Consider the following 26073-nt stretch of genomic DNA (forward strand, 5'->3'; position numbering starts at 1 on the left):
TTCACCCATGTGGAACAATTGCAACGTTTCAGCTCACAACTGATCCTTTCTCAAGCAAAGATATACAAGTTTGTGCCTTCATTAAATAGGCACAAGCTTGTATATCTTTGCTTGAGAAAGGCTCAGTTGTGAGCTGAAACGTTGCAATTGTTCCACATGGGTGAATAAAGACATCACGTGTTTTTCAAGTCTTGGAGTGCTGTCCGATTTCATGCGTATATTAAGGGTGAGAAGCTAATTCCCTTGGATCTTGCACCTGAGCCAATTTACTGGTGCCGCCAAATTTCTTCTTTTCCTCTCTCTCTCTGTCTCTCTCTCTCTATATATATATATATATATATATGTTCCCCAGTAATTTATATATATCTATATATACTGGTATGGTGCCAGTATTGGCCCCCAATCATGGGTGCCCCACCCCAGCTGCTGAACCCTCCTGCAGGCGCATGCCAGCGCATCTGTAGGAGGAAGAAGCCGTCCGGATAACTGGACAAATGTGTCCAGTTGAGGGCACATCAAAAGACAAAGGATCAAAGAGATCCTCTTCCTTTTGCTAAACACCTTTGGCACTGCATCAGGCAGGGCCAGAGATGTTTGGCATAACAAAAACAGGGGATCAAAGAGATCCTCTGTCCTTGTGTGCCTCTGGTATGCCGGGTACCTCCGGTGCTGTAATTACAGTATCGGAGGTATGCACCACTTCAAAGGCAGGAGGTTTAAAGCGATCCTCCACCTGGAAGTGCCGGGTGCGCGGGCTGGTGCAGTGACTTTATATCACTGTGCACTCGTGAATTGCCTGTAGGCGTGCTCGCATGCCTGCAGAGCGGGGTGCTTGGGAGCACACCCCGCCGAATTTAAATAGTCCTGCGGTGGAGCACTCTACAGGAAAACATCACCAGGGCGCATGCGCAGACTCGGCATGCGCGTTCAGTACAGCGCGCGGCCGGCCGGGAGAAGAAAAGAAGTCATCTGCGCACGCGCAGCCACCTCTATTCCTGAGAAGAGTGACCGTAACCAGGGGAGACGGAAGACAACATTCAGGTAAGTATAGGTTTATTTTTTTTCTAAGGGGTGGGAATTTGTTAATGAAATATATTTAGAAAAAATATCACTGTTAAATCATTAATAGATTTAACAGTGATCATTAAGATGATAATACCCCTTTAAACTTTCAGGCTCCAACACCCAGACTGACAAAGCTCCACTATCAGATGGAGGATAATCCACCCAGCTCAGACTGCTGGCTGGGTTTTTATCCCAAACCAAAACCTGGCCTGGAACGTGGGGAACAGCCAACCACCCTGCACTTTGGCCCGGATCGGCTTTACAGTCACATTGAATAATCAATAGTGTCAGTTAGTACTAGCTGCCGCTGACACTTAAAATTCCCGGCTTTTACCTCACCAAGGCCAAGAACCTCGGTGACACATATCTTCCGTCAATGATGGCCCCTTGCGCTTTCCTACATTTGCTTTAATTTCTGTGGAATATCTAAAGGGTTTACAACATTTCTAAAAAAACTGTTTTGAATAGTTTGAGGAGTGTAATTTCTAAAATGGGGTCATTTATGGGTTGGTTCTATTATGTAAGCCCCACAAAGTGACTTCAGAACTGAACTGGTCCTTAAAAAAGTTGACTTTGAAAATTTTCTTAAAAATTTCCAAAAATGCTTCTAAAATTCGAAACCTTCTAGCGTCCTAAAAAAAGGAAATTAAATTACTAAAATGATGTCAACATAAAATAGAATTTTTCCACATTTTCGTTAACTTTTGGATTTTTTTATAAATAAAGGTAAAACATATTACATCAAATTTACCATTAACATGAAGTACAGTGTGTCACGAGAAAACAGTCTCTGAATGGCTTGGATAAGTAAAAGTGTTCCAAAGTTATTACCACATAAAGTGACACATGTCAGATTTGCAAAATTAGGACTGGTCAGGAAGGGGGTAAATGGCCCGGTCTGGAAGTGGTTAAAGAATTTCGGTCCAGCTTTTCTTTGCCTTGCACCTTTTTTGGGGTGTTCATAGTGCCAGCTGCACTGATGAAACATCATTCTAAGCAACTTTTCTGTCAGTTTCATCATTTTAAAAATCTTCCTCTGCAAGGCACTTTAGTGAGCTACAGGATTCTTTCACAAGGAACCTTATCTCAGATATCTAGATTTTTTAATTGTTATAAACCATGCGTGATTTCTTTCCTAAAGTCCATAAACTAAGTACATTACCCTGGAGATTTTCCTGTTTTTGTTCCAGATCCACAAGGTCAGGAACAGGAGGCACTCCCTTGATGTCAGACGAGAGATAACTAACATTTCTTCAATATCAAGGGCCCAATAAAAGCCAGAGAGCAAGTAACAACATTAGGTCAATGGAACTATTGAGAAGTGCTATGAGTCTCTCCCTGTAAAAGAGCTCCACTGCCACCCCTGGACCGAACATTAGGTCAATGGAACTATTGAGAAGTGCTGAGTCTCTCCCTGCAAAAGAGCTCCACTGCCACCCCTGGACCGAACTGGGGCATATACCACAGGAACACATTTTCAGTGCTGCCACATGGTCAACTTCTTCACCCTTAATGAAGAATTTCAGGCTAGTTCTGTCTGTAAAAGGCTGTAATTTTAGCAAAGGATGCTTGAAATGGCGTCTTCCAATCCAGCCACACTGCTTTACAAATTGCATTTGTGCTTGTGCTGCCGAAGGACACGAAGGAAAATTAAAATGTACTTACCGAAATTGTTATTTCCTGTGGTTGGTAGGCAGCACAACTTTACCCCCTTTTAATAAATGTAATATTGCTGTATAAAAATACACTGGCTGCTTCTTTCTAGCCAGTTTTATAGCATCCATGGTAATTGGCTAATTAATTGATTAATCATTACTGCTTATTAACCTGTCTCTCTCTAGTTGTACACTTGGGGGGAGGGGGGACTTTAATACATTTTTTGGTTTACTTAGGCTACGTTCACACTGATGTTAATATTTTCTGGTATTGAGATCCGTCATGGGGTCTCATTACCGGAAAAAAATGTTTCCGTTTTGTCCCCATTCATTGTCAATGGGGACAAAACGTAACTGAACAGAACGGAAGGCTCCAAAATGCATTCTACTCCGTTCTCACAGCAAAAACACTACTGTGAAAGTAGCCTTAGTCAGCAATCGAGACGTGAGGGAGGGGAAGAGCTCTGTACTGCACTGGAGGAGGGTGAGGGGAAGTGTCCCGAAGTGAACATAGCCTTTCTGCCTGCTCTTTACATTTGGAGTGCACTGTGAATTTAGCCTGCACAAAAGGTGAAAATATATGTAAAATATGCATATGTGCAATGTATGTGAGCAAAGCTTTCTATCTATCTATCTACACAGCATGTGTAATGTAAATGTAACGCCTGGAGGCGTATCATGAAGTTTTGCCCTAGAAATTGTGTTAAAGAAAGAGACCTTCAACCCTACCATCTTATAAGTTGTTCTGAGTCTCTGGGTGTTAGGTGGAATTGTCTAGGTGGGGACTATGTATATAAAATACAACTTCACGTTAGAATGGTTGACATGCTGAAACTATCTTGGCAAAGGGAAGCTGTAGAAATCCCAAAAGATAGGGAGGCAAATTGAAGATGTGTGGCGATGCCCTGGAGATCGATGCAAATTCTCAGAAGCCTCATATGAAGTAGAAAGATGGGAACATGTAAGTAGGCATCTTGCAAATCAAGAATTGCTGTATAGTTACTCTAGTCAAAGACTTAGCTCACAGAAAAAAATAAATTCTGTCCGAAGTGCCTTTTGACAATAAAACATTTCGATAGCATATGTTCATTGTAAGAAATTTTTTCTGAGGGTTTCAGAAAGGGGAAAAATAACTTAGGAAATTCCTTTAGTGTGACAACTGGATGTTTAGTCAGATGTTTTTGTAAATGAACTCTAGCATGGATTATTCAGCAATTTCCTGTCGTACCAGAGGAAGGCCTCCGGTAAGAATAAATCTTTCTACAGGAGGTGAACTCATAACTGTCTTGTATCCATCCCTCTGTTATGAACTTGGATACTCATGGATCTAGGATAAGTTTCTATGAGAGGTTTTGGAGCAAAATGTCTCCTGTTGACCTATGGAGTGAAAGTTTTTCAAGCTCAGCTTCAAACAACCACCTAGGTTGATGTGCTTTTCCTCAGCGGTGATATGTCCCCAAGCAGCATGTCACTATTGGGTCACATGCCGCTTGGAGACGTTTTACTGCTGAGAATATTGTTGCCTGCAGAAGTGTGGTTTTAGCTGCTAAAGTGGAGTTTTGGTAATCCAGCTTAAAGAGAACCTGTCACTACTTAAATAAATGTGAGCTTAGTACCTGTCCTGCTGAGCAGATAGCTTTTTTTCTTCTTGTACACCCTTCCTCCCAAGTTCAGGCCCCAGTAATGCCATCACAGAGTACCTGAAGCCGCCGCTTGGGCACAGCTACTTGTCAATGCAGTGGCAGCCTCAGGTTCTCTAGGATTGAATTATCAAGGCCCTAAACTCAGGAATTGGAGGAAAGTGGAGCTAGAAGGAAAAAAAATTACAAGCAGTAGAGGTAATTTAATAAGACATTTTTCCATGATCTTTTTTGTACATTTTACGTGAGTGGTGCGACTAATTTATGATTGGGCATGCGCCTTGTCATAAATTAAGCGCATCTTTAGTTGTCCGTGCGCCTGCTGCCAACTTTTATGCCTTTTTTTCTGGTGTAAAATTAATAAATTTGCCTGAGCTGGAGAAGTGCAGAAAAGTCTGTTCAGATGCAGGAGTGCCTGTGCCTGAGTGTGAACTGGAAGAAGTTGCAGATTTCTGTGTGTAGCTAGCTATATGTGAAGGTGAGTGGCACTAGCAATAAAGGTGCACAATATCAGGGCCTAGATAGATCAAAGACAAAGCAAAGCAGCTGAGGCTGGAGCTGAGAGGTAGAAAGAAGCTGCCTAGCCTGTGCATCCTGATAGCAGCTAACCACTGTATAACGCCACTACAAATAGAAATACAGATACAGCCATCTTAACCCACCAAATATGTACGGCGGAAGTTGGATATTTAAACATGGAGTCTGCTCAGGACCTGAGTGGGCTCCATAGCTGCCGGGTTTCTGCTGTTTTGAATAACAGACACCCAGAGCTAATGTCTATGATTGGAGATAATACCAATCACAGACATTAAACTGCTCATATGCCGTGGCCAATTGTGTCCACAGCATCTGAGAGGATTTTTCCTGAGATTGCCCTGCTTCCGGTGCCTGAACAGCTCCACTGCGCTGAGATCGAGGTAACCGTTCATTCGTTGGGTATAAACATATATACCGCTGTCCTAGGGGATGTAACACTGAGAGAGTCACTTGTAGAGAAGGATTTGGGTGTCCTTGTAGATCATAGATTGAATAACAGCATACAATGTCAATCAGCTGCTTCTAAGGCTAGCATCATATATTAAACAAGGCATGAACTCGTGGGACAGGGATGTAATATTACCACTTACAAAGCCTTGGTGCGGCCTCATCTGGAATATGCAGTTCAGTTCTGAGATCCAGTCCATAGAAAGAAAGCAGTGGAGCTGTAAAAGGTACGAAGAAGAGCGACTAAACTGATAAGGTAGTTAAAAAATTGAGGACCAATCAGCACCGTGTATGACGTTTATAACATTGTTAGTTTAGTTTCACTTAGTCTTTGACTATAGAACATCTATTTACACGTGCTCTAGTAACTAAGACATAACTTTCATTTTAAATTGCTTTTAAAACTATAACTCAACACACAAAGTGAGACTTAAAAATCTCAGTAGTTGGCAGACTTTTGCCCCATATTTCAATCAGTAATTAAAGGGTTAATTCAGCAGCTTATTAGATGATTTCACTGGCTACATAACTAGTTTCCTACTCTTTCCCTATATGATTAGATCTTGTTGTGGGCTGTCTATACCTAACTACTGTGCTTAAAACACACAAATAGAGCTGGCCTTGCGGTTCACCCAGCGGTCGTTTCGCGGCGAACTTTGCATGTTCGTGATTCGCCGAACATGCGAACATATGGAGAAATTTGCCGCCCGCCATATTCTTTTACATTGTGAAGAACTTTGACCCATGACACATCCATCAGGTGGTACAGGACAGCCAATTGAGACATTTCAGCACTTGGACATACCCCCTACCTTATAAATAAACCAGATCTGGCCGCCATTTTACATTCAGTCTTTTGTCAGTGTATGAAGAGGTTGCTGTGTGGAGCAGGGACAGGCTGTTAGGGACACCAAACGCTAGCTAATAGGGCCACAAAAGTCATTTTAAGGACTGGTATAGGTGTGCTATCTATATGTGTGATACACAGAGGGGTGCGATATACTTATAATATACTTTTATAATGAGTCAAAACCACATAGATCTATATAGTGATCACCTGGAAGTCAGGGGCCTAGGGGCTTACTAGGGCCATTTTTATATAGGGTAAGGTTCCGGACGGGGTCGCTTTTATCAGGGCGGGTGGTCTGTGGTTAGGCTATCAGGGCCAGAATAGCACCCCCCTGTAGGGCAATATCAGGGACAGTTTTTTGCCCACCCTGTCCTTCAATATCACATCATCATCTAGCCCAGGGATGGATGTTTTTTTGCTTTCCCTCCTGGATTCATCGATGTGCACTGGAACCCCCCGGATTGTGGTAGGACATATGGTTTCTGATTTGGTGCCGCCAAGCACCTGATTTAGTGCCACCGAGCACTTGTTATTGCCTACCACATCTATGCTTTTTACTTAACTTTAATCATTTTATTTTTATTTTGAAGGATATCTTTTCCATTGACACGTCCGCAAAATGGATCCACATCCGTTCCGCAATTTTGCAGAACGGGTGCAGACCCATTCATTTTCAATGGGGCCAGAATGTGCTGTCCGCATCCGCATTTGCGGATCCGCACTTCCGCATCTGTGCTTCCGTTTCCGCAAAAAAATAGAACATGTCCTATTCTTGTCCGCAATTGCAGAGTAGACAAGATTAGGCATTTTCTATTATAGAGCCGGCGATGTGCAGTCCAGATTGCTGGTGTCCGTGTTTTACGCCAAACACTTACGGACGTGTAAATGGACCCTCATAGTAAAATTATTAAAGGTTACGTTTTATCTTTATGTATAGTCTAATGGATTGCCTTCCTTGTACAATGTTATAATATGATTTCTATGTTAGAAAGTATATTATAGTGCATTTGTATTGTGCGGCATTTGTGTGCGGTTCTGCTGCGATACTGCAGGTATATAGAGGGACAAGCGTTATTGGAATAAATAATTTCTACTGGTGTGATATACCAGTCGTCCCCTAACAAAACTGATTGAAGCGAGGTGTTATATACCAATATACTTTCTTTATAGCGCATTTGGGTACTGTATAGTGCTTTTGCGCATGGTAGTACGCGAAAATTACATTACTGATATTTTGCATTGAAAAAAATAATGAATGGAGATCGCAAATTCTAATAATACATCTGGTATGTCACTGTCCATGTTGTGGGACTATTTGTGCACTTCTAGTATTTATTTCTTGGCTGCAAATATGAGCTGAAGGTTTTTCAGGTTCACCTGCCATTAAAATGAATGGGACCCGCCGCGAACTTGCGGTTCGCAAACATTTGATCGATTTTGCGCGTTCGCGTTCGCGAACCGTCCCAGCAGATGTTCTTCCATCACTACACACAAACACGTTTGCTGACTCCCGACATGTTTCGCCGGGATGGGGCAGATATGTTTGTGGGGGCGGGGACCACCTTATATTACATTGGTAAGTGATGTCAAAATTCAGGGATCCAATGTGCGAGGCTCACTCATTTGTGGCAAGCTAAGGGAGGTATAATATTAGCGATAATTGATTAGCCCCCCCTAATAAGTCACTCGTTTACCCGCTCATATTAGCATCAGCACAGCTGTCTCGTCTCTAACAGGATTTTGCGCATGTGCGCCAACTTAAAAATGTTTCTACACTGCTCGGCCCGAACTGCGCATTTCCCAGGACTTTGCTTCTCTCTTCTGCTTCTAGCAATAAATCAAAGGATACTGACAACGACAGATTTATGCATATATTGTTACTGACAACTACAGATTTATGTATATAGTCTTCTCATCTCCACGATTACTTTATTTTATTCATTTACATATAATTATTAGGATCGTGATCATCTAACTCATTGTTTCCAATTATTCATGATTATAACTGGCCATTAGTTTTATGAATTCATTTACTGGAATTATTATAACATAATAGCTCATGACAGATACTACATCACTATCATAATTGTAAATTATACACTGCAACCATGATCATAATTGACCATTATTTCCATAATTGATTTACATTTACACTCATTTAGCTGATAAAATCAAACTGTACATGATGATGTAACAATAAAAAAATAATAGATAAGGATCATGATAAACCTAATTGTGGAATAAATAATATTAATTTTCTCAATATTGTGTGTTCATTATTATAATGTACTCCTTAAATACATTAGCTAGTTGGGCTGGAGTAGATTTTATTGATTCCATTCTTCTCCCTTTTTAAGCTAGTAATTAAATTAATTACTTCTACTATCACTAGATATCCTGCTGTTAATGACATCAATGCATGTAAATATGTACAAAAAGTTACAGATTAAGAATTAAAAAGGACCCCACAAGAATATATTTCATCTAATGTATATCTTTTCCACATATCCTTCCTTATATTAACCAAATTATTATTTATTTTCATTTTATTTATTTAATTTATTTAGTTTACTTTTTTCTATTCTATGGGGGATCTTATGTATACATGGATCTGCCGTATGTCAATTCCATCAAATGTCTAAGGTGGTATATCGCTAGGTTGTATATCTCTCACTAACTTGTTTTCTCTTTGAACAGATATTTATATTTCTAAATTATTTTCATAGCTATAGATGGTGTCAATTGAAGTTCATAATAGCCAGTTATAGAAAGGATGAGTATGTAAAACCTTCATTGAGTCCCAATAGTGATAAGGATTTCAAGCGATAAACCCATTTTGATTCCTCTTGTTGAAATTTCCTATCAATATCTGCTTGTCTCAGACCGATTTTCATTTTCTGTATTCCCCATACTCTCAAATTGGGGGGATTCCCTTGATGATAATTCCTTAAATGTCTGGAGAGAGGTGTATCTTATTTTGTATTTATGCTTCCCAGATCTTTAGAGATATGTCTCCTCAGCTCTTGGATGTTTTTTTTATTTTTTTATTATTATTTTTATTGTTGTACAAAACACATATAAAATATACAATATCGGACTGTCCAAAGGGTCCATTACAATAATCATTCCTATATTAACATATTACCCCAACTACCCTCCCCCCCACCCGGTTGAAGAGAGAGAGGCGGAGAATTTCTCTCCCTCTCCGTTAGAGAGAGAAAGGGCAAAGAGGGAAAAAAAAAATATATTTATTTTTTTCAAACACCATGGCCCTGGTTCAACCATTTTCTCCATATTTTATCAATTTTTTCGTCTCTATCCCTATATCTCTCAGCCGTCTGTTCCAACAATTTAATCAAATTGAGCACTGCTTCCTGCCATTGTCCCACTGTAGGGGGATCTTTATTTACCCATTTTTGGAGTATAAGCAATCTAGCCTGAAATAATACTTTACATAATACCAATTGTGTCTCTCTTTTTAATTTAAGATGTACCATAGCCCCCAGGATACAAACCACGGGGTCCGGTCTACCCAAAGATACTGATGTTATCTCTACAATATCTTTCCAATACCTAAATAATTTAGGACATCTCCAAAAACAATGCATAAGATCGGCCTTCTCCCCCCTACATTTTGGACACTTATCTGAGGCTCTGACCCCCATTTTCTTTAACGCCCAAGGAGATCGATGTAACCGATGGACGATAAAAAACTGGGAGATTTTATGTGAGGCCCTTTCTGACACCTTAATATAATTTCTGAGGGAATCAATTCATTTTTCTTCTGTAAAAGATGACAACTCTTTTTCACACTTTCCTCTAGCTGATATTATAATCCGTTCTTTCTTTAGATCCATCAAAATTCTATATCTTTTTGCCGTAGTTCCACTTTTTTCCACTTCATTAGTAAATTTGTATATTCTATCTGAATGTTCTTTTCTATATATGTTTAAATTAACTGATGACCTAACGGCATTTTTAAGCTGTAGATATTTGTAACTGTCCTTTTGGTGGATCCCAAACTCCCTTACTAAGGTAACTAAGTCCTTCAGTTTATCTTCCTCAAATATTTGAGCTAGATATTTTACCCCCTTTTTTTTCCCAATCTATATAAGGCCTAATCCTTTGAATTTCCTTTAAGTTGATATTCTTCCAAATAGGTGTGTACTGCAAGTAACCTTTGATATCCATTATTATTTTAAGTTCCACCCATATATATTCCATTAAATTCATTATCCTATTTCCTGTGTTATTTTTCCCCAGTGTTCCTGACTCCAACACCTCTAAATAATTTGTGTCCCCAATCCACCCCATTTTTAATAATTCCTCCCTCCCCACTACTCCCTTTAAGCTTCCTTTTATCTGACTATATTGTGTTATTAAATAATAATAAAACCAATTTGGCACTGCTAATCCACCTTCTTTTACTGGGAGCTGAAGAACTTTTCTCCTTAGCCTGGGAGTATCGCCTTTCCAAACAAATTCCCCCATTAAACTGTCCAACAACCTAAAAAATTTCTTAGGCAACCACATTGGGGCGTTTTGTACCACATACAATATTTTTGGGAGAAAAATCATTTTTATTATATTCACCCGGCCTTGAATTGACATTGGTAATTTTTTCCAAATATGTATTTTGGTTCTAAGTTCTTTTATTAAAGGGAGTACATTAAATTTTTCATAATCTTGTATATTTCTAGAAATCTGTATGCCTAAATATTTAAAACTCTCGTGTTGCCCAAGAACACGCACCCTTGAAGCGTTCTGTGATACCCCTTTCCCTAATAACATCATATGCGATTTCCCCCAATTTATCTTTGCACCCGAAAAAAACCCAAAATTGTCTATTATATCTATTACTCTATTAAACTCATCCCCAGTATTGGATGGTTTTACCGATATACAATTTAGGACAACTGCATTGAATGGCATATACTACACCCGTAGTTTTGCAGTTGATGTAGTCTTTTATCACATATCTTTTTCCACCAATTGGATTCATGAATTCCCTTGTGAGGTTCATAAATGTACAGAAGGTACATCCCCCACATGGGTATGAACCCTTGCTGACTAACCATGTTTTAGTTTTTCTTTTTTCTTGAAAATGGCTATGTACAAGCATTTCTTTGAGGTTTCTCCCTCTCCTGTATGTGATTGTGAGTTAATAGATATGACTTCTTCAAGGTCCCTATCTGCTCGCAGGACATGCCAGTGTCTCTTTAAGATCTTATAGATTGTTTCATGTTGTATATCAAAAGTTCCTATACAACGTATTATTATTTTCTCCTTTATTTTCTCTTTTTTGAGGTAAACTATTTCTATCAGTATTTTTTGCTGTATTATAAGCTATATGGAGAGCCTTTTTCAGATAACCTCTGGCCAGGAATCTTCAATATAGTAAATTACTCTCTTATTCAAAGGCAATTTCGTCTGTAGAATTCTGTCTTGCTCTCAAATATTGTACCACTGGGATACCTTTTTTTAAATGACACAGGGTGGAAACTTTTCCAGTGTAGGAAGCTGTTTGTTGCTGTCGGTTTTCTATAGATATCTGTAGTGACACTGCTGTCAGGCTGCAGGACAATTCTCAAATCCAGAAAATTGAGGCTTTCACGTTGTGTTTCTGCTGTAAACTTTAAGCCTATCTTGTTCTCAATTGTAAAGTTCAAAAAATCATCTATATAATTGTCCCAAAATAAAACGTGATTTGTGTAGTGTGTGTTTGATTCTGTGAATACTATACGATCTTCCCACCACCCTAAGAACAGACTAGCGAAACTTGGTGCACAAACAGTGCCCATTGCTGTCCCGTTGATCTGTAAATAATATTTACCATCAAATGTGAAATAATTGTGAGTTAACAAAAAATGCAAAAGTGCAGTGACGAAATTATTGTACTTGTGATATTGTGTACCTTTTCGTATTTAGAAATGACTCAACTGCCCTGATACCCAGTTCATGTTGGATACTAGTATAACGTGCCTCTACATCAAGGCTAGCTATCAATGCATTTTCATGTATATGTATTTCCTGCAGCCTGACGACAGTGTCCTTCGTATCTTTTAGATAGGAGGGGAGAGTCTGAACGAATGGGGAGATCATTTCATCAACATACAGTATGTACTGATTCCTTCACAGAGGTTCTGATTTCCAGAGACAATCGGTCTTCCAGAAATAGGTTGACTTTTTTTGAATTTTTGGTATTGCATAGAATGTTGCAATGGTTGGTCATGGTTTATATAAGACTTTAAACTCTTCTATAGTAATCAATTATCTTACTTTAGCATTAAGATGTATATCTTTTAGTTCCCTATTAAATTTATCTGTTGGGTTTTCTTTTAATAATTGATAAGTGGTTGTATCGATGAGCAGTGCCATAACCATTGCTATGTAATTTTCCTTATTCATCAGCACTACACCCCCCCTCCTTATCTGATGTCTTTATCTATAAATCATCTCTATCCAATAGCTCCTTAATAAGCTTCTCTTTCTTCCCTGGTCAAATTCCCTCCAGATCTACAGACTAATTCCCTCCAGATCTACAAACGTTTGGACACTGGCATGTCCTGCGAACGGGGGAGTGAACCTAGATTGTAGAGTCATAGTACTAAATGAAGCACAAGGGGATCCAAGAACTTTCCAAGAGCTTAGGAGACGTATCTCTAAACATCTGAGTAGCATAAACACAAAAGAAGATACACCTTTCTCCAGACATGTAAAGAATCAATGAAGGTTTTACGTACTCATCCTTTCTATAACTGGCTATTATGAACTTGAATTGACACCATCTATAGCTATGAAAATAATTTAGAAATAGAAATATCTGTTCAAAGAGAAAACAAGTTAGTGAGAGATATACCACCTAGAGATATACCACCTTAGACATTTGATGGAATTGACATACAGCAGATCCATGTATACATAAGATCCCCCATAGAATAGAAAAAAATCCAAATCAAAAGTAAACTAAAATAAATAAAATGAAAATAAATAATAATTTGGTTAATATAAGGAAGGGATATGTGGAAAAGATATACAGTACATTAGATCAAATATATATTCTCTGGGGGTCCTTTTTAATACTTAATTTGTAACATTTTGTACATATTTACATGCATTGATGTCATTAACAGCAGGATATCCAGTGATATTAGAAGTAATGAATTTAATTACTAGCTAAAAAAGGAGAAGACTGGAATCAATACAATCTACTCCAGCCCAACTAGCTAATGTATCCAAGGAGTACATTATAGTAATGAACACACAATATTGAGAAAATTCATATTATTTATTCCACAATCAGGTTTATCATGATCCTTATCTATTATTTTCTTATTCTTATATCATCATGTACAGTTTGATTTTTATCAGCTATATGAGTGTAAATGTAAATCAATTATGGAAATAAATAGTCAATTATGATCATGGTTACAGTATATAATTTACAATCATGATTGTGATATACTGTCATGAGCTATTATGTTATAATAATTCCAGTAAATTAAATCATAAAACTGATGGCCAGTTATAATCATGAACAATTTAAAATAATGAGGTAGATGATTGTTCTGTCTTCATACACATTCACACAGTGTGCAGTCTGACAATCAGCATAAACCATTCCTGTCTTCCAAATAAGAGGACTGTTCTTTGTAGTCTAACTTGTTTATTGGCAAAACAGGAGTATTGATGTGTGATCAATTGTGATAAAACAGATATGCTTGCTGGATCAACTTGCAGGATAACAGGCCGAATTGGATGGACAAATTTCATTTTTCGGCCTTATATACTATGTTACTATGTAAAAGGATGGTGGAGTTTAAGAAGGAGATATGCAGAAGGACAGCTCTGCTGTTTTTTCCTTGGTGACTGTAGACTGGACTTCTCTTTCCCAGAATATATTACACTCCCACAATACAATAATCTTTATCAACAGAAAAAAAAGTGTAGTACATTTTTAACACCCTAGGTGGTGCTATAACCAAAGTAATAACTGAGCCCCACTGCTATGCAGATATGTTCTGGAGGGCTCTGCCACCCCCTCTCCAGCAATGGATTGGCCAGGTCTCTCCAGGTAATGCGCTTGAGATGGTCGACTTGGTGGAGCGCTATGAGGCGACCCGGAACTTGCAGGGGGGTTTCTTTGGGAGGGGGGCAGTCAAATCCTGTAACTCTCCACCCCGGCCCCGGCGACTGGTGCCCCCCAAACCCGCCCGGGATGTAACCCCTGTGGATCCCGCTCCAATAATCTGCTGGCGGTGTCGGAAGCCTGGCCATGTTCGAGTTGACTGTCCACATCAGGAGGACCCCATGGACACAAACTATGGTTCCTGTCAGTCATTGTATGCCACGATGCCACGAAACTGTGTGCAGTGGGTGCTCCGGAGTCTCTGAACCACCTGTGCCAGGTTCAGGTGGGAGACACTCCAGCGGAGGCTCTGTTGGACTCAGGGAGTCTGGTGACCCTGGTAAGGGCTTTCCTGGTACGCTCCGCTGAGTACACTGGTCGTAAGGTCGGAGTCATGTGTATACATGGGGACTTAAAAGACTACCCTACTGCTATAGTGTCTCTGTCCACGGTTCCCGGCAGGTGGACCCACAAGGTGGCTGCCACAAACAACCTACACTATGAACTTATAATAGGGAGAGACTTCCTGGCACTGTGGCCTGTTCTGAGAGTAACTGATACCCATGAGACAGGTGTAACCCTAGCAGAGTGGCTCTGCTCAGGGGGGGAGCAGAACCCTGGAAAGATAGGGAGACCTGCGACCAGGTTTTCTAGGGGAAGAGGTTCCGACTCCTCTGTCTGATGCAAGGGAAGTGGTTGCCACAATAAAAATTGCTGACAGCATCTCCTCTAAACAGGCTCAGGAGACCAGGGAGTTTGTTAATCTAAACACGGATGTGTTCTCGGACCTCCCTGGACGCACTTCCGCAATCCAACATGACATTGTCACTAAGCCTCGGGCAAAAGTCCGGTTAAAGGAATACCGGGTACCCGAGGCTCGGCGAAAAGCCATCTCGGAGAAAGTGCAGCTCATGCTGCGGCTAGATGTCATTGAGGACTCTAGAAGTAAGTGGGCCAGTCAAGCCAGATGGGATGTTACGATTTTATAATGATTTTAGGAAGTTGAATGAAATATCTAAATTCGATGCATATCCCATGCCTCGGATAGATGAACTGATTGAGAAATTAGGCCAAGCCAGGTATTTTTCAGTTTTGAACCTCACCAAAGGGTACTGGCAGGTGCCCTTGACGGAAGCTGCCAAAGAGAAAACTGCCTTCATCAGACCAGAGGGGCTGTACCAATATAAGGTGTTACCCTTTGGCCTGCATTGTGGGGCGCCATGCAGGCCAAAGGGTAACACCTTATATTGGTACAGCCCCTCTGGTGGGGCCTCCACCTTTCAACGTCTAATGGATATTGTTCTTCGTCCACATCGGCGGTACGCCTCGGCTTACCTGGATGATATTATCATTCACAGTACCGACTGGGAAAGTCACCTGCCCAAAGTAAAGGCCGTAGTGGACTCCCTTCGAAAGGCAGGACTAACAGCTAACCAAAAGAAATGTGCGATAGGGTTAGAGAACCCTAAACAAAATAGAGGCGATACGGAATTGGCCCCGACCTGCCACCCCTAGACAAGTAAAGTCGTTCTTGGGAATGGTGGACTATTATACGAGGTTTGTCCCCCATTTTTCCACTTTAGCGGCTCCATTGACAGGGCTCTTAAAGGGACGGAAGTCCGTGATAGTCCGCTGGAATGACCAGGCGGAAGATGCTTTCTCCGCTTTGAAGTCGGCCCTGTGTGGGTCCCCAGTTTTGGTGATGCCCGACTTCAAGAGGGAATTTGTGGTATAGACCGATGCCTCCTAAGTAGGCCTCGGTGCGGTACTGTCTCAGGAAGTCAACGGGGAGGAGCATCCCGTTGTCTTCTTCAGCCGTAAGCTCACTCCAGCGGAAACCCGGTACAGTATAGTGGAGAGAGAGTGCCTGGCCATCAAGTGGGCACTCGAGTCTCTCTGCTATTATCTGTTGGGGAAAAAGTTCTGTCTGGTGACCGACCACTCCCCTCTCAAGTGGATGAGCCAGGCCAAAGAGAGGAATGCTCGGGTCACCAGGTGGTTCTTGTCTCTACAAAACTTTAAGTTTACAGTAGAACACAGGTCAGGCTGGTTACAGGGAAACGCGGATGCCCTGTCCCGAGTACACTGTCTGGCGTGTGTTGACCCCCTCAGGGTCCGTCATTGATGGAAGGTAAGTGTAAGGTTTCTGGCCTCGGTGAGAGATGAACCGGTAATTTTGTATGTCAGCGGCAGCTAGTGCTCGTTGACACAGTTTTACTTAGTGTGGCTGTAAAGCCAATCCGGGCCGGTTCTTATTTGGAGCAGCCAAAGAGCAGGGTGGGTGGCTGTTCCCCATGTCCAGGCCAGGTTTTGGGCTGGGAATAAAAACCCAGCCAGCAGTCACAGCTGTGTTTCGATTACCCTGCATTTTCATAGTGGATCTGTGACGCACTAGAGATGTCGCGAACATAAAATCTTCTGTTCGTGAACGGCGAACGCGAATTTTTCGCAAATGTTCGCGAACCGGGCGAACCGCCATTGACTTCAATGGGCAGGCGAATTTTTAAACCCACAGGGACTCTTTCTGGCCACAGTAGTGATGGAAAAGTTGTTTCAAGGGGACTAACACCTGGACTGTGGCATGCCGGAGGGGGATCCATGGCAAAACTCCCATGGAAAATTACGTAGTTGACGCAGAGTGGGGTTTTAATCCATAAAGGGCATAAATCACCTAACATTCCTAAATTGTTTGGAATAACGTGCTTTAAAACATCAGGTATGATGTTGTATCGATCAGGTAATGTAACGGTTACGCCTGCTTCACAGTGACAGACCAAACTCCCTGTTTAACGCACCGCAAACAACCGCAAACAGTCCATTTGCACAACCGCAAACTCCCCATTTACACAAGGTTGGATACCAAGCTAGCCATGTCCCGTTCCTTGTCCTCACTGATGTCATTGAAGGTCTCTTCCTCCACCCAGCCACGTACAACACTGAGGGTCCCCGAAAGGTGACAACAAGCCCCCTGGGACGCCTGCTGTGTTTGGTTTTCCACCTCCTCAAAGCCATCTTCCTCCTCTGACTCCTCTTCTTCAGACTCCTCTCTCTGCGTTGCCTCTCTCTGCGTTATTATATGAGTGATAAGTAGTACTATTCCTATCAGTTAATCCCTGTTACGTCCACTAGTATTATTATTATTATTAATAATATTATTATAAGGTGTGTTAAGTAGTACTATTCCTATCAGTTTAATCCCTGTTACGTCCCCTATCAGGGGACGTGTATATGGCATCGATTTTAGCAACCGGGAGATGGAAAAAGATGCTTGGTCGGTCCTCCTACTTCAAATTTGGGGCACTGCGCATGCAATCTAATGTGCCACCAGATATGAGTGGCGTGTTAAGTAGTACTATTCTTATCAGTTTCATTCCTGTTATGTCCCCTATCAGGGGACGTGTATATGGCATTGATTTTAGGAACCGGGAGATGGAAAAAGATGCTTGGTCGGTCCTCTTAATTCCAATTTGGGGCACTGCGCCTGCAATCTAATGTGCCACCAGATACGAGTGGCGTGTTAAGTAGTACTATTCCTATCAGTTTAATCCCTGTTACGTCCACTAGTATTATTATTATTATTATTATTAATATTATTATAAGGTGTGTTAAGTAGTACTATTCTTGTCAGTTTAATCCCTGTTATGTCCCCTATCAGGGGACGTGTATATGGCATCGATTTTAGGAACCGGGAGATGGAAAAAGATGCTTGGTCGTTCGTCTTAATTCCAATTTGGAATTCTTATCAGTTTAATCCCTATCAGGGGACGTGTATGGAATAGATTTTAGACAACTGCAAAGAGTTGTCAATAGTTGACACACTCATGACATAAATTTTATTTCTCTATGCGTCAATCTTGGTGTAGTGATGACTGTGCTCGTGCGCACGTTTGGGAGATTGCAGGTGATGGGGTTTTTTCAAAGTCTATGGTCGTGCTGAGGTAGTTCAGTGACAGTTAAGTGACCCAGAAAATAATGATTCTGCAGTGTGGGCCCATTGTTGGCCTAGTAGGCTTTAATAATCACCTGTCTCGGATGGTGTTACAGAAAACTAGAAGACACAAATGAAGATCTGACTGACTTGATCCAAAACTAAGGAACCAAAGGGTAAGCCCTGTAACAGCCCTAGCTCTCTCCCTTACTGCTCAGCCTATGCAAAAATCTCAATGGTAGAAAATAGCATACCCTCGTTTCTCGACTGTATGACACCTGAACACCCTATAATAGTGAGGGGACACGACCACCGGCTCCCTACACTTAATACGGAGGGAGTCAGGGTCACCTAGGATCAAGCAAACAGGAAAACACAAACAAATGAACAGACTTATCTGTAGAAGCATCAGTTGTCGCATCCAGCATGCACACACTCCAGGAAGTTGTATAAACCGCAAAGTGATGCAGTATGGGAGGGGATTTATAGGGATGCAATCAGTGCAACTAGATGACAGCTAAAAGAGGGAAACGAGATGACAAAACGAAAGCAAAAGAACCTCAAGCAGGAGGTTCTGACGAACGTCTGTCAGAGCTTCTCAGATGTCTGGCGGTGACATCACCTTAGATGATCACAAAGAAAATGAATGTTTTTCTATGCAAAATTATCCAGCCGATCGCTTTTGGTCTGTTCACAATGAAGCAACGACCTTATCATCTGGGGTGTGCCAACATTGCCATTGCCAACACACTCATAGAGGTGGTCGCTTCATTGTGATACACAAACCCCTTCACCACAACAAGGTAACGATCACGAAGGGGAATTGACACATATATATGCCTTTTTTTTGTTTGGTTTTTGAAGCCACAGTGCAGCACCAGAGGCCAGAAAAATTAGGCATGTACACATGCCTGAAAAATTAGGTATTGTTGGCAGCGGCCAGAAAAATTGATGTTTGTTTCCCAGGCAGAAAGTGCCCTAAAACCCTAGTTGGTGGCGGATAAGTCACGCAAGTCATCCGGCATTCAGATATAAAATACAGCAGCGTGTGGACAATTTTTAGCCCAAGGCATATCATCTCATCACCAGGCCTTTTTTAGTCGAAAGTATCGCCCACTGTCAGTCCCTTCGGGATCCATCCCTCATTCATCTTAATAAAGGTGAGGTAATCTAGACTTTTTTGACCTAGGCGACTTCTCTTCTCAGTGACAATACCTCCTGCTGCACTGAAGGTCCTTTCTGACAGGACACTTGAAGCGGGGCAGGCCAGAAGTTCTATCGCAAATTGGGATAGCTCAGGCCACAGGTCAAGCCTGCACACCCAGTAGTCAAGGGGTTCATCGCTCCTCAGAGTGTCGATATCTGACGTTAAGGTGAGGTAGTCTGCTACCTGTCGGTCGAGTCGTTCTCTGAGGGTGGACCCCGAAGGGCTGTGGCGATGCGTAGGACTTAAAAAGCTCTGCATGTCCTCAATCAACAACACGTCTGAAAAGCATCCTATCCTTGCCGGCGTGGTCGTGGTAGGAAGAGGATTACTTTCACCTCTTCCCCTGTTAGATTCCCGTTGTGCTGTGACATCACCCTTATACGCTGTGTAAAGCATACTTTTTAATTTATTTTGGAACTGCTGCATCCTTTCCGATTTCCGGTAATTCGGTAACATTTCAGGCACTTTCTGCTTATACCGGGGGTCTAGTAGCGTGGACACCCAGTACAGGTCGTTCTCCTTCAGCCTTTTGATATGAGGGTACCTCAAGAGGCGCGACAGCATGAAAGACCCCATTTGCACAAGGTTGGATGCCGAGCTACTCATGTTCCGTTCCTCGTCCTCAGTGATCTCACTGAAGGTATGTTCTTCTCCCCAGCCACGTACAACACCACGGGTATCAGATAGGTGACAACGAGCACCCTGGGATGTCTGTTGTGGTTGGTCTTCCTCCTCCTCTTCAAAGGCACATTCCTCCTCTGACTCCTCGGGTTCCGATACATGCTGTCTGACTGTGCCACTAGCTCCTTGCGACGACCTCTCCCTGCTTCCAACTCGTCTCCTCCTCCTCTATGTCTCCCCATCTGAACTTTCCCCCTGTTCTTCTTCTCTTCTAGCGGGCACCCACGTGACATCCACGTACACATCGTCATCATCAACCGCTTCACTTGTATCTGACAACTCAGCAAAGGAAGCAGCAGCGGGTACAACATCATCATCATCACACCGTACGTCCATGTGTGTAATGCTGCCTGACTGAGACATATCCCTGTTATCTACATCCTCTGGCAATAATGGTTGCGCATCACTCATTTCTTCCAACTGATGTGTAAATAACTCCTCTGACAGATCAAGTGAAGCGGCTGAGGTGCTAGTGTTGGTGGTGGCGGCAGGCGGGCGAGCGGTAACTTGAGAGGTGCCCGAAGCTAAGCTGGAGGAGGATGGTGCGTCAAGGTTCCTAGCGGAAGCTGTAGAAGATTGGGTGTCCTGTGTTAGCCAGTCAATGTCCTCAGAACTTTTCGAGTTCAGGGTACGTGGCCTCTGAACACTGGGCATTATTCTAGGGCCAAAGGGAATCACAGCACCACGACAACGACGGCCCCTGCGGGGTGGCCTGCCTCTGCCTGTCATTTTTTTTTGGATTAGTGGTACTATGCGTGCAAGCTACTGTGACACCAGATATGAGTGGCACTGTGCACTGGCAGAAGTTGGCAGAGTAGACGCTGTAGGTCTGACACACACGCTTGCAGACAACTAACTGCTATTTTTTTTTTATGTACACTACTGTTACATCAGATATGAGTTGCACTGGTGTGACACTGTGCCCTGGCAGGCCCTGAAACGCACACGTGTGAAGGGCAGGCAACTGACTGCTATTATTTCACAGTCAAATTTCGAGTTTTTTTTAAATGAACACTACTGTTACACCAGATATGAGTGGCACTGTGCACTGGCAGAAGTTGGCAGAGTAGACGCTGTAGGCCTGACACACACGCTTGCAGACAACTAACTGCTATTCAATCTATTACAGTCAAATTTCTAGTTTTTTAAAAAAAATGTACACTACTGTTACACCAGATATGAGTTGCACTGGTGTGACACTGTGCCCTGGCAGGCCCTGAAACGCACACGTGTGAAGGGCAGGCAACTGACTGCTATTATTTCACAGTCAAATTTCTAGTTTTTTTAAATCAACACTACTGTTACACCAGATATGAGTGGCACTGGTGTGACACTGTGCCCTGGCAGGCCCTGAAACGCACACGTGTGAAGGGCAGGCAACTCACAGTCAAATTTCTATTTTTTTTTAAATCAACACTACTGTTACACCAGATATGAGTGGCACTGGTGTGACACTGTGCCCTGGCAGGCCCTGAAACGCACACGCGTTTCTATTTTTTTTAAATGCAACCTATTGTGACACCAGATATGAGTGGTGGCACTGGGCAAGTGGGCACAGTATACGCTGTGAGCCTGACACACATGCTGGCAGGCAGGCAGGCAGCTGCAATTAGATTACACAGGAAAAAAAAAAAAAAAAAGCAGACTGATGTTCTAGCCCTAAAAAGGCCTTTTTAGGGTGCTGTCCTTACAGCAGAGATCAGATGAGTCCTTCAGGACTGTAGTGGACACTGAATACACTTGCCTAGCTATCGATTTCCCTAATAAATCAGCAGCAGCACTGTCCCTCCTCTCACTAAGAATGCAGCTTCTGAATGAATCTAAAATGGATGCTGTCCAGGAGGTGGGAGGGTCAGGGAGGGAGGGTCTGCTGCTGATTGGCTGGAATGTGTCTGCTGACTGTGAGGTACAGGGTCAAAGTTTACTCATTGATGACGAATAGGGGGCGGACCGAACATCGCATATGTTCGCCCGCCGCGGCGAACGTGAACAAGCGATTTTTGCCGGGAACTATAAGCCTGCAGTTGACGGCTGTGCATTGCCCTGGACAAAACAGTCTGACAGGTGACACGTTTGTGCTGTGGACTTTATGTGGTGTAAATTAACACCAGGACTCTGCACAGTAGTTTTTTTGCTTTGTTGCTTTTTGTGTGAATAAACACTGAACTTTTGCTTTATTACCGTGTTCTTGCCTTTATACTGCGTCCGCTTACCCTGCATATCAGAGCAAATCCCTAATACTGTATATATATATATATATATATATATATATACAGTCATGTGAAAAAATTAGGACACCCTTTGAAAGCATGTGGTTTTTTGTAACATTTTTAATAAAAGGTTATTTCATCTCCGTTTCAACAATACAGAGAGATTAAAGTAATCCAACTAAACAGGGAAAACTGAAGAAAAGTCTTTTCAAGATCTTCTGTAAATGTCATTCTACAAAAATGCCTATTCTAACTGAGGAAAAAGATAGGACACCCTTGCCCCTAATAGCGAGTGTTACCTCCTTTGGCTGAAATAACTGCAGTGAGACGGTTCTTGTAGCCATCTACCAGTCTTCGACATCGGTCTGAGGAAATTTTACCCCACTCCTCAATGCAGAACTTTTTCAGCTGTGAGATGTTTGAGGGGTTTCTTGCACGTACAGCCCTTTTCAAGTCACCCCACAGCATCTCAATGGGATTCAAATCTGGACTTTGACTTGGCCATTCCAGGACTCTCCATTTCTTCTTTTTCAGCCAATCTTTGGTTGATTTACTAGTATGTTTTGGGTCATTGTCATGTTGCATGGTCCAGTTCCGCTTCAGCTTTAATTTTCTAACTGATGGTCTCACATGTTCTTCAAGCACCTTCTGATACACAGTAGAATTCATCGTGGATTCTATGATGGTGAGCTGACCAGGTCCTGCTGCAGCAAAGCAGCCCCAAACCATGACACTTCCACCTCCATGCTTCACAGTTGGTATGAGGTTCTTTTCTTGGAATGCTGTGTTTGGTTTACGCCAAACATGTCCTCTGCTGTTGTGTCCAAATAATTCAATTTTGGACTCATCTGTCCAAAGAACATTATTCCAGAAGTCCTGGTCTTTGTCAACTTTATCTCTGGCAAATGTCAGTCTGGCCTCGATGTTTCTCTTGGAAAGCAAAGGTTTCCTCCTTGCACACCTCCCATGCAAGTTAAACTTGTACAGTCTCTTTCTGATTGTAGAGGCATGTACTTCTACATCAACAGTAGCCAGAGCCTGCTGTAGTTCTCGAGATGACACTTTAGGGTTTTTGGAGACCTCTTTTAGCATCTTGCGGTCTGCTCTTGGGGTGAACTTGCTGGGGCGACCAGTCCTGGGCATGTTGGCAGTTGTTTTGAAAGCCCTCCACTTGTAGACTATCTTCCGGACAGTGGAATGGCTGATTTCAAAATCTTTTGAGATCTTTTTAAATCCCTTCCCAGACTCATAGGCTGCTACAATCTTTTTTCTGAAGTCCTCTGACAGCTCTTTTGCTCTCACCATGGTGCTCACTCTCACTTCAACAGTCAGGAGCACACCAAACTAAATGTCTGAGGTTTAAATAGGGCAAGCCTCATTCAACATGCAGAGTAACGATCTACTAATTATGTGCACCTGGTGTGATATACCTGTGTGAGATCTGAGCCAATTTAAGAGGGAATACATGTGAGGGTGTCCTATCTTTTTCCTCAGTTAGAATAGGCATTTTTTTAGAATGACATTTACAGAAGATCTTGAAAAGACTTTTCTTCAGTTTTCTTTGTTTAGTTGGATTACTTTAATCTCTCTGTATTGTTGAAACGGAGATGAAATAACCTTTTATTAAAAATGTTACAAAAAACCACATGCTTTCAAAGGGTGTCCTAATTTTTTCACATGACTGTATATATATATATAGGCAAGGCTGATTTCAGCCTGTATTTGTGGGAGGGGCGTCTGGCTACTTATACCTCACGCCAGCGGTCAGCCAGACGCCCGATCATCGCGCTCCTTCTTCTCCCCCTGACGTACCTGCGCACGCGCGCTTCTGAGGTCCGGACTTCCGCCCGTCAGCACAGCAGGTAATCAGGGCTCAGCTGGCTCCGCTCTAGCTGAGCTCCGGGCTCGGCTTTGAATCACTGGCACCTGACAGTAAAGGGTGAAGTCGCCTCTCTCTCAGCGCATCTTCTTAAAGGTACAGGCGGCAGGTCTGGGGAGCGGCACCTCGTCAAAGTTGTCTACCACTGAAATGTATGTAATAATGTGTCAGATTTCGGTTTTGAAGGGACTTTGTCCCCTGTTTTTTTGAGATGTGACGTGGTAGCAGGCCACTATGGTCACCACTATTTCATACAGAACACTGGTAAGGGTGCAAGCAGAATGATATAGCGCTCTGCCCTGTGGCTAGGCTGCAGGCAGGGGCTTAACTTAGTCTTCTACTCTGCTGGGTCTTCACAGGGTACGGTCGGCGCAGTCCCAATCAGGGGCATGTACTGGGGGTTGTGTTGTTTATGGTGGCATGGCTTTTACTTAAAGTTGTACCCTCTGCCAGCTCGCCAGGTCCACCTGCCTCCTGGTTCATTCAGGATCTCCGTCCTGTGGTTCACCTGACTCCATGTTCTTGCTTACTATGGGTTTTCAGCTATTTCGCTTCTTCCTCTGTCAGCACGTGTGTTTCCGCAGCGCACTCCGGCTCCGTTTTTGTTTTCTGTCCTACCCGGGCTCTGTCTCCTGGTTCGCACTAGGTTCTGTGTCTCCTGGTTCGCCCAGGGTGTCTGTGTCTCCTGGATCGCTTAGGGTTATGTGTCTCCTGGATCGCCCAGGGTTCCTTTGTCTCCTGGATTGCCCAGGGTGTCTGTGTCTCCTGGTCCGCCCAGGGTGTCCGTGTCTCCTGGTTCGCCCAGGATTATACGTCTCCTGGTTCGCCCAGGGTGTCTGTGTCTCCTGGATCGCCCAGGGTATCTGTGTCTCCTGGATCGCCCAGGGTTATGTGTCTCCTGGATCGCCCAGGGTGTCTGTGTCTCCTGGATCGTCCAGGGTGTCTGTGTCTCCTGGATCGCCCATTGTGTCTGAGTCTCCTGGTCTTCCCAGGGTATCTACGTGTTCTGGGTCATTCAGGCTATTAAAGCTACCCTCCAGGGTATTCAAACGGAAGGTAAGGGGTCCGTGAGCCGTAGGCAACCAGTGTCCAGCGAATTGTTTAGAGAACTCTCCTCGTCTTTAGATGGTAATCCTTTTGGGCCCTCCACTAGCCTAATCCTGAAAGCTGCCATGTTCCTTCAGTTTTTATGGGTTTCTTAGGCCCGGGGAAGTTTCAGCCGGCCCAAATCATCAAGGCTATCCTCTAAAGCAACATTGGTCATGGGGCAATGGCCATTTTACCCTGCTACTACCTTCCACCAAAACGAATCAGTCCGGTCCACCTACAGAGGTCAAATTCTACCCGACTTCAAACAATTGGTGCCCGGTTCGGGTACTTCATCAATTGCTTTCACACGTTCAGGCTTCGCTGCCAGACAGCCCGCTTTTGCCACTTGCAGGCAAACGTCTCACTACCTCGCATTTCATTTCCTACATCCGTGCTCTCGCCCAGGGTTTAGGGTATGACATTCATCCGCATAGGGGCGGCTTCAGCAGCATCCCAGCATCAGGTGCCAGCTCATGTCATTCGGTCCATGGGGCGATGGCGGTCCTCCTGTTTCGCCAGATATATACCGGATCCTCAATCAAAAATATCTCAAGCCTTTTGTACCTTGGCTTTGTAAATGTTCTCAATAAAGTTTTGCACCTAACTGTTGTTTTTTAACCCCTTTTTGGTGTACCCGCGCCCGTGGCACCCGGCACAATTCAGCCACTATGTTCAGGGCAGGGATCTCTGTGTACGCCGACTTCACTCCTAGCCCTGACCATAAATATATATACATATATATATATATATATATATA

The sequence above is a fragment of the Bufo gargarizans genome, chromosome 2 (assembly GCF_014858855.1).
Source record: "Bufo gargarizans isolate SCDJY-AF-19 chromosome 2, ASM1485885v1, whole genome shotgun sequence".
Lineage (NCBI taxonomy): Eukaryota > Metazoa > Chordata > Amphibia > Anura > Bufonidae > Bufo > Bufo gargarizans.